A 10,138-nucleotide genomic window follows, 5' to 3' on the forward strand; every position below is an offset into this window, starting at 1 on the left:
GGCCTAGTTTGGGATGTTACAGTGAGAGGGAAATTTGTTTTGAATTTCCCTCATAATTCAAAATTTTAAACTTCTTAAAAGTTTTGAAAATTTAATGTGTAGAGTTGAGTTTGCATAAAAATGAGCAGGAGGTTGGTGATGCTTAGCAATTCAAATTTCAATGGAAAGGGAAAATAGGGTTTGCATATTGGGAAGCTTACCTTAAGTTAGGGATTGTAAAACTTGGGTCCATGAATAAACTTCAGGAAATTTACAGACAACATGGAAGCTGGATATGAACATGTTGCATGTGTTTCTCAGAACCATACCCTCTCAAAAATCTCTGAGGAATTTTTGGGTGAAAAACTAGAAACCATAGCATTAGGCCACATCTTGGGTCAACCCCTCAATCTGCTTTGGTGGTAAAGATAAGTATGAACTATTCAAATTCATATGATCAGATTGTTTAAGAACTACTTTCATAATGATTTTTGATGGTTTATACATTTTTCCAGCGTATCATAAAAATATTTTCCAGGGTATGTTATGCTGTTAAACTCAGGGTGGGAAATATGGGGTCAGTGAAATAGAGAAATAGCCATACCTTTTTTTGCAGAGAGGTATTTTCATCAAACCTACAATTTCATGTTTTTATTTTTAAGAATTTCATTGATTTCTTTCTCTCTTTTTTTGAACATCCATGGCTATGACTCTGTGGTGTAAAAATAGACTTGTTAACTTACTCAATTTTTACATAACTTTTTAGGATTATATAAATAATGAATTTTATATTTCCACCTGCATATTAAGCATTTCTTCTCAGATATTAAATAGTGAGATCATACTTAACACATTTAAAACAAAATTCAGAGAAGCACATCCGGTGTTAGGAGAGCTGTGTAGGCTCCTGGGAGGCCGAGTGGAGGCTGTGTCCCACAGACTCTGGCATCATGAACATATTTGATCGGAAGATCAACTTCGATGCACTCTTAAAATTTTCCCACATAACCCCCTCGACACAGCAGCACCTGAAGAAGGTCTATGCCAATTTTGCCTTCTGTATGTTTGTGGCAGCCATGGGGGCCTGTGTCCACATGGTCACTCATTTCCTTCAGGCTGACCTGCTCTCTGCCTTGGGCTCCCTGGGGTTGATGATTTGGCTGATGACAACACCTCATAGCCATGAAACTGAGCAAAAAAGACTGGGACTTCTTGCTGGATTTGCTTTCCTTACAGGAGTTGGCCTAGGCCCTGCTCTGGAGCTGTGCATTGCCATCAACCCCAGCATTCTTCCCACCGCCTTCATGGGCACAGCAATGATCTTCACCTGCTTCACCCTGAGCGCCCTGTATGCCAGGCGCCGGAGCTACCTCTTTCTGGGAGGTGTCTTGATGTCAGCCATGAGCCTGATGCTCTTGTCTTCCCTGGGGAAACTTTTCTTTGGATCCATTTGGCTTTTCCAGGCAAACCTGTATGTGGGGCTGGTGGTCATGTGTGGCTTTGTCCTTTTTGATACTCAACTCATTATTGAAAAGGCTGAAAATGGAGATAAGGATTATATCTGGCACTGCGTTGACCTCTTCTTAGATTTCATTACTCTCTTCAGAAAGCTCATGATGATCCTGGCTATGAATGAGGACAAAAAGAAAGAGAAGAAGTGAAATGACCACGCAGCCTTTCCCATTTTGACCTCTCTCTCTCCACCCCTCATTTCCTCTTAGCACACATTGCAGGTGGTGTGTTCTGTGATAATGAAAAGCATCAGAAAAAAAAAACCAAAAAAAAAACCCCCAAAATTCATATTTTATAATAATGATCTCTAGTCCTACCTGCTCTATTACAATTAAGAACATTCTCCTAGTCATGTATGTTCTATATCTTATCGACTTTTTTCCTTTTTTTAAGTTTATTTTATTTTTTTAAAGATTTTATTTATATATTTGACAGAGAGAGCACAAGCAGGGGGAGCAGCAGGCAGAGGGAGAGGGAGAAGCAGGCTCCCCGCTCAGCAGGACCCTGGGATCATGATGTGAGCAGAAGGCAGACACCCGGGCATCCCAGAACTTTTCCTTTTTTTAAATTTTCTTCTTTCTTGGCCAAAATATCCTTAGAACTATTTTTCATATTCATATCTTTTTATTAATAACAGTGTTACATACTCTCCTTACCTTTCCACTCTCCGTTTCAATTAATCCTATGTCCTAACTAGTTAAGAACTAATTTTCTAAAGCAAGACTTTGATCAAGTTGTATAAGATTGGTTGATAAATTTCTACTGACACTGGGCATTAATCCCAATGATGTAGTTATGCTTTAAAATATTCTGTAATCTGACTTTAACTTACATTTTTTGATTTAGCAATTCTACACATCAGAACTCTAGTCATTATTGTGCCATGTTCTTCAACTGAAACATCCTTGACTCCTCTGCTCACCTATTTTCTGTTCTGCATTTGAAAGTCTGTGCCTTATAGGTCTGATTACCTTAATACAAAACAGCAGTAACAAAATCAAATATCTTCCAATTCAGACAGGTAATGGGGCCTGGTTTTTGAGAATGGAATGGTGTTGCCCTCAGCAAACATGAAAGAACAGGGACCTTCTCCAGCTCCACCAAAAACGTTCAATTCAATAATAACAAACCGAGCTGAACCACAAAAACACAGAAATGTTGCTTTGGCTACACAAAACTCATTAGCAAATTGGGTTTGGCTTGCAGAAGCAGTATAAAGCTATTTCCAGGTTTACTTGTCTTTAAGTTGTGGTGATGTTTATATGGTACCTGTCAAAGGTATGTTTTGTCCTTAAGAACGGAAAAAATGTACGAATTTTGGAAAGCAATGCGTAACTTCTGTTTTGTTTCTTACTTGGTTTTAGTATTGTCAGTGCATGGCATTGTACAGTATGTGTGTAAATAGAGAATGTACTGATGGAGTTTTACAAAGATTGTATTTTAAAGATAAATGAACTTGAAAATTAGTTCTTATAAATGTGTATGGAGGTTAATTCTTTTTCTCCTGTGAATACAGGTACACATGTAGATATACAAATATATTGTTTTTGAGTGCAACATTTTCTTATTTTCATGAATGTTTCACTTAGTGCATGGTCAGTTTGGGAAAGAAAACATCCTGACTTTATTGTTTCATTCACTAGTATTTGACTTTGGACCGATGACTGAGAACTTAGGCCAAACATTTTCCTCTTTCTGTATTGCCCGATACTAGGACAGTTCTTCTCCCATGTTACAAGGCATCAAAATCTTAGCTTCTTGGTCCAGTAAATACTTGCTCCTGAAAAAAATCTGTGAACCTGTAGTTTGTTCAATAAGAAATCCTATGTGAGAGGTTTGTCTTGGCATAGAAAATGTTTACAAAAATCTGAGGTTCAGTCCTCTCTAAAATATATAGAATCAGTATAGTGAGACTGTAGTTTAAAATGTAAGCAAATTGAGGGATCTTATAAGGGGCACAACTAATTTACTTATAAATACCAATAATTTTATCAAATCTGTGCTAGAATATTTTAAAGAGTCGTGTTTATGACACCTTGCTTGAGAGATGAGGTAAAAGAACATCTGTTAGTTTGTGTATATCCTAAAATCCTGTTACCGTGATTGTTTTCACCCTGAGAAGGAGGAATCAGAAGTTAAATCAAGCATGTCTTGGCGAAGAATTTATTATATATAAGAAATTAAGACATAATTATTTTCTGGATCATGAGACTGGCATACAAAGAACATTTTTAAATATTATTATCTTATCCTCTTTAAGTAAGGTAAAGCATATAGCCAATATTAATTAAGAATCCTCCTTCTAAGAACTAGTTTTAGCTTTGCATAAACCAATAGGAAGCAAGCTCCACTGTAGGCAAAAGCAACTAGAAGGCTCAAGCTCTGCCCAAATAGGCAGTAATGTGGTTGTCAAAAATCTTTCTAAAAGTACCAAACCTTTGCCTGGGCATGGGGCTGCTTTTGTGCTCATTTTGTCTGTTCACATATTGTCTTGAGATAGAGTTCCACTCCATCACTTACCCCTTAAAAATAAAAGCAATTGCAAATGGAAGGTACATCAGCAGAAAGTTATGGTCCAGCCGAGGTATATAACATTAAGTCCCCTGCACTGTTTTCACTGAAGGAAATTACCTGGGTTGCCTTGTAAAAAGCACTCAGAGGAGTTGGCCACTCATAGTTTAAGCTGCTTCTCTTTTGTGTTCTGCTTCCATTTAAACTGGACTCTCTCCATTTTTTATTTTTAATGCTGAATGAGTGTTAAAAATAACTCAGTTTGGTTAAACAACATGGATGACTTAGGGAAGAGTGAAGTAATTCTTCCCTTTTATTCAGGCATCTCTTGCTTGCTCAGAAAAGTCATTTTGAGATGCTGCCACCTCCTTACTAGGTGAGTTACTAAATAGACCACATTATCCATTCACATTCCCAATCATGAATTCACTTATTACCTAATTTATCCATCACCTATTTCTGATTTATTCAACTAATTAGGTACCATCTCTATGTTTTCACTGCTCTAGGTTTTATTGTGTCACTCTCGAGTATTTTTCTATAAACATTAATACCATAGTCAACCTGACTTGGGAGTGTGACAATTTCTTGGGTTTTCCAGTACAGTTCTTGAAGAAACTTATTTTAAAGATCTTACAAATTCCTTCCCGGATGGAGAGGGAGCATATTGCTTTACCTTACTTAAAGAGGATAAGATAATAATATTTAAAAATGTTCTTTGTATGCCAGTCTCATGATCCAGAAAATAATTATGTCTTAATTTCTTATATATAATAAATTCTTCGCCAAGAGGGAGTAAAATGAACCCATTCCACACACAAAAATTAGGCCTCGCTGTTATGCATTGGCTTAGTGTTGGGCTAGATTTCTTCCCCACTCCACATTCAATCTAGTCATTTTGTGTGACAATACGCTAAATGATAAATCGGTTACCCTCTACATACTACTTTTTGTGTTTTCCGTGCAAATTATTCCCAAATCATGATGACTCATGGAAAGGGCCCTGTGGTATATATGGTACAGTGTTAAACCAACTATTTCTGGATTCACTCTGGTAACAAAGATCAAAAATGGGAAAACAACACCAATTATTCTGCCTGACCTGACAAGTGCTCATTTTGGAATGCAGAACTTGATTTTGTTACACAAAGAGAAAAGCAGAGTTTGTATAGGGATTATAATAATAATTTAGAAGAAAGTAGAAGGATTAATAATGCAACAGAATAAAACTAACTGCTAGTAGTTATTATAAAGCTTCTGGAAGGTTGGCTCTACATTAAAAACAGGAGTAATCCAAATGTATCATTCAGAGCTATATAAATCAACCGTAGGGTGGTTTGATTTTATTTAGAAATTTACACTGCATATTTCACCTAAATTCTAGAAAATCTTTTAATGTATTGTTTTAAAAATTGGGAGTTCTTGGACCTTCCAACCTAGAATTTATCTTGGAAACTCAAATCTCCGAATACCTAATCTTTGCTGCTGTAAAGCGTGTATTCTCTTTCTCGTTTAGATATTATAAAAGTGGAGAGTAAGTGTAAAAAGAATTACATTTTCTAAGGGCTGTTAAGATAATTTTCTTTGTTTTGAATAGAAGAAAAATTCTTAAAGGGTTATTTATTCTATCCTACATATTTTTCAGATACTGGAAGGGATGCTGGAAAGAAAAGCAAAAGGGGATTCTGAAACATCTCTGGCACAATTTCAACTCTGCTATAGATAAATTTAACATTATTCTAGAATTGTCATTCTGAAGCTTTCATAGATTTACATATTCACAAAAGTCAACCCAGTCTGAATATTGCCCATTTTGTCTCTTTGGAACTATAATTAAAAAATCCCTTAGTGATGATTTTTAAAACATTATTAATACAGATGGTAGGTACACTTGTAATGAGGATAGTGTATACATTTGTCTAATTACAATGTTGTACATCTCAAAACTAATGTAACATTGTGTGTCAACTATATTCAAATAAAAAAATAAATCATTGATAGTCATTAAATCAAAATTCCAACTAATAAAAATAATTTTACCTGGTAGAAGTGTTATCAGGTAAGAAATACATTCATATCATTAGTATTTAGCTGCAAATACAAAATTAAATATTGTATGCTTTCAACAAACAAAATAAATAAAACTCTGACCATATCATATTAGTAATTCAATGAGTTGATATGTTGAGTTGAACTCATAGTGGACTACTATGTATAATAGTAGTCAAAATAATATTGTACTGCTAATTAGCAGATAGTTGTGGCAAAAACATTGCCAAAAAAAGACTAAGAATATACTGAAACTTGTATAATCTCATATATTATTAATATTTTGTGGCATTTATAGACAGAGACAGTTCTTGCTTTTCAAACTCTTCAGAAGAGTCCTAGAAATGACTAAAATTCCTGTTGTGGAAATACGGAAATAAAATAAATATATGTCAGTTTGGCGAATTAAATATAATTCATTGCATGAATAAAAATCTGTTGCAGAATAATAATATATTCTATATAACAGATGTCTTTTTTTAAATTGTAATGCTCAAGGGGTTCACATTTCTGCTGATATGGCCCACAGTTTGGTACATGAGTGGGGGGCGGGGAATGAAGGAATCAAGATACTGAGAACAGAATACCAAGAGAACATGAGAGAGACTGAACTTTTAGAGATGTTCTAAATGAGGGAGAGAATGAACTTTTAGAGATTGTGTGGGGCTAGTTATTAGGTGAGGCATCGGGACTGTCTAAGAGCTATAGTGGGTCTATTGTAAAACCCCCTTAAATGTTTATGGAAGAATTTAGATTAAATATTGGATATTCTTGTTTGGCCTCAGATTTTTTAAAAGCAGCTCTGATCTGGGACTGAACTGCACAGCATTTTACCCTTTAGAGAATTTGATCACCATAAAGAGTGCTGTCATTATTGTCTTGTCAAGGTGGTGATTTGTCCACAGGTAACAGGATCTTCTGGAAATAAAACTTTGTCAAGGTGTATTTGTTTGTTGAGGTCAAATAGAAGGAGTTTGTACAACAGTTATTTTTCTATATCCTGAGATCTTCCTGTGGATAATATATTGATATGTGGATACAACGACTATAAAAAAAAAACACCCAAATTTTAGAATCTTCAAACAATGAGCATTTATTTCTTATTCCTGTAGAAGCACAACGTGAATGTTTGTAGTCAGCTGGATGTCCTGTGACATAGTTCAAAGAATGGTCTATTTCTATTTTTGGTTTTGCCGGACTCTATGATCTTGGAGTCTTCGGCTTCTATGCAGGTGACAAGTCAGGAGGCGATGGAGGAAATCTCCTTCTTAGAACATCAGACCTGGATGTGCCACACCATTTCCATTCATGTTCTATTAAGAAATAGTTATATGGTTTTACCAAGATAAAAGGGAGACTTGGATGCATAGTCCCAGTTTTAGGCAGTTCCCATCAGCAAATGCCCACCCTGACAAGGGTCAGCAGTTTGTTGAGGGAACTTCTCCATACCTAACAGTGCCATATGCTTCTTCTACTTTTATGAGACTTTTAAATGTAAATGTATTGTGATGATCTAAGTTTAGCTATTTTAATAACTTTCATGGCGGCCTGGCTGGCTCAGTCGGTAGAACTCAGGGCCATGAGTTCAAGTCCCACATTGGGCATGGAGCCTACTTTAAAAAAAATACACCTTCATGAAACTAGTATTAGAGTCCAGAAAGAAATTTGATTTTACTTCTCAGCAGCAGACCTGAATAGTTTTGAACCAAATCACAGTCTCTGGTGGAAGGTCCATCAGGGGAGCTTCTAAGGCTTCCAGATATTCTGCCAGAAGCACTCTTAAACCCGTTTTCAGGATTGTTTATGTGGAAATTGTCTTTTACTCATTTAATTTTGCCTGTCCTCCAAGCTGTAATACATTACTCAAGTAGTTTTATTAGATTTAAACTCAAATACAAATTTATTTAGTATTTAGAATGCTCTGCTTCAGAGGTCCCCAAGTCCATCCTCATGGTTAGTGATTCACTAGATGGACTTAGAGCTAAAGTGTATTTTAGTGAAAAGATATATGACAAGATTAGCAAGAAGAAGAGACATAGGACACACAGGATGTGTAGCAATCCATATACAGGTTTTTTTCTTCCTGTGATGGGGCAAATTAAGTATGACCCTTTCTTCAGCAGTGAAAAGTGCAATAAAATGTGTGCAATATTTCTTACCAAGGAAGCTCATTAGAGACTGAGCACCCGAGGTTTTATTGTGCTGGTCACATAGATACTCTGTCCCTAGTATGTTCAAAATTCCAGGGGCAGTTGGGTGGCTCAGTCAGTTAAGTGGCTGCCTTCAGCTCAGGTCATGATCCCAGAGTCCCAGGATCGAGTCCTGCATTGGGCTCCCTGCTCAGTGGGGAGTCTGCTTCTCCCTCTGCTTCTCACCCCGCTCTCATCCTCTCTGTCAGTCTCTCTCTCAAATAAAATAAAATAAAATAAAATAAAATAAAAATTCCAGATTCCAAGAAGGAAAACAGGTGTTTACCACAAATCGCATTATTTGTGCAGTTTACACACAGTGATTTACCTTTAATCAGTTAGGGAACAGGTCAAAAGCTAAGTCCCCAGACACCAGACAAGGGCCAACCTTATAAGCAAGCCCTTATAAAAATAGCAGTTTCACATCTGCTGTGTTAACTCCTTCTGAACAGTCACCAAAATGTTAATATGTTTTATCTTATTAAAGATGGTCCTCTTCAATTAAGACAATTTGTGTAAAGGAAAGGAAATTTGAGGTAAAGGGACTGATGTGTTTTGAGTCTCAAGGATGTATCAGAGTCTTGACTAGGAACTTTAAGTATATGAACTCAAGGAAGTTAAGGATTTTGCCTGTGGCCATGTGACTAATGAAGAATCAGGGAGATGAAACTGAAAGCCAGGATTGGAAGATTTTGGACTACACCTTTGTGCTTTTTTTTCAAAGTACTTAGGAAAGGCCCTATATCTGCACTGTCCAATATAATAGCCAGTGGCCACATGTGACTATTAAACCCTTGAAGTGTGGTTGGTCCCAGTTAAGATGTTCTGTAAGTGTACCTACACACCAGATTTTGAAAACTTAGCATTGGAAAAAAAAGAGTATAATGTATCCCATTAGTAATTTTTAATAATTTAAAAATATTTTGAAATTGAATATCCTTGGAGATAATGTTTTGACTACATTGGTTTAATTAAGTCATATGAGTCAATACTTATATTCATTTTCTATTGTTGCTGTAACAAAGTGCCACAAATTTAGTGGCTTAGAAAGAGGAATTGTTTATCCTATAGTTCTATAGGTCAGTCTGACATGGGTCTTACTAGGCCAAACTCAAGGTGTTGGGCGGGCTTAGTTTCTTTCTGGAGGCTGTGTATGAAAATCTGTTTGTCTTCTCCAGGTTCTAGAGGCTGCCTACACTCCTTGGCTCATGCCACCTTTCCCCCTTGTTGTAAGCCAGTGTGCTTTCATCTCTCTGACCATTCTTTTATGGTCACATCTCCTTTTCTCTAATACAGCTGGGAAGGTTCACCACTTTTTTTTTTTTAAAGATTTTATTTATTTATTTGACAGAGAGAGAGAGCAGGAACACAGCGGGGGTGTGGGAGAGGGAGAAGCAGGCTTCCCGCCAAGTGGGGAGCCCAATGCAGGGCTTGATCCCAGGACCCTGGGATCATGACCTGAGCCGAAGGCAGAAGCTTAACGACTGAGCCACCCAGGCACCCCAGGTTCACCACTTTTAAAGACCCATGTGATTATATTGGATCTTCCTTCATAACCTACAGTACTTCTCCCTCCCCAAGGCCCTTAGCTTTAATCACATCTAAAAAGTCTCATCTACCATGGAAGGTGATATATTCACAGCTTCAGGAAATTAGGATGTGCATATCTTTTGGAGACTATTATTCTACTTACCACAGTATTTAAATCAGTAGTTCTCAACATAAATTTGTTAATGTAAATTAATATTTCTCAAAATGTGGAAATCCAGAGCAACACTGTTTATGTCACCTGGGAACCTGTTGAATCCAAAACTATAGAGGTAGGTCCGGCAAATTATGTGTTTACGAGCCTTCCAGGTGTTTCTAATATATAATAAAGTTTGAGAACATTCTAAACG

General features: G+C 36.6%; 1 pseudogene; it reads left to right on the forward strand.

Annotated features, from left to right (window-relative positions):
* The first annotated feature begins 870 nt into the window (after positions 1–870).
* LOC102735040 (bax inhibitor 1 pseudogene) lies at positions 871–1,655 on the forward strand (annotated as a pseudogene).
* Positions 1,656–10,138: the final 8,483 nt, after the last annotated feature.

Source organism: Leptonychotes weddellii, chromosome 3, assembly GCF_054177405.1.
Source record: "Leptonychotes weddellii isolate Sample4059 chromosome 3, ASM5417740v2, whole genome shotgun sequence".
Lineage (NCBI taxonomy): Eukaryota > Metazoa > Chordata > Mammalia > Carnivora > Phocidae > Leptonychotes > Leptonychotes weddellii.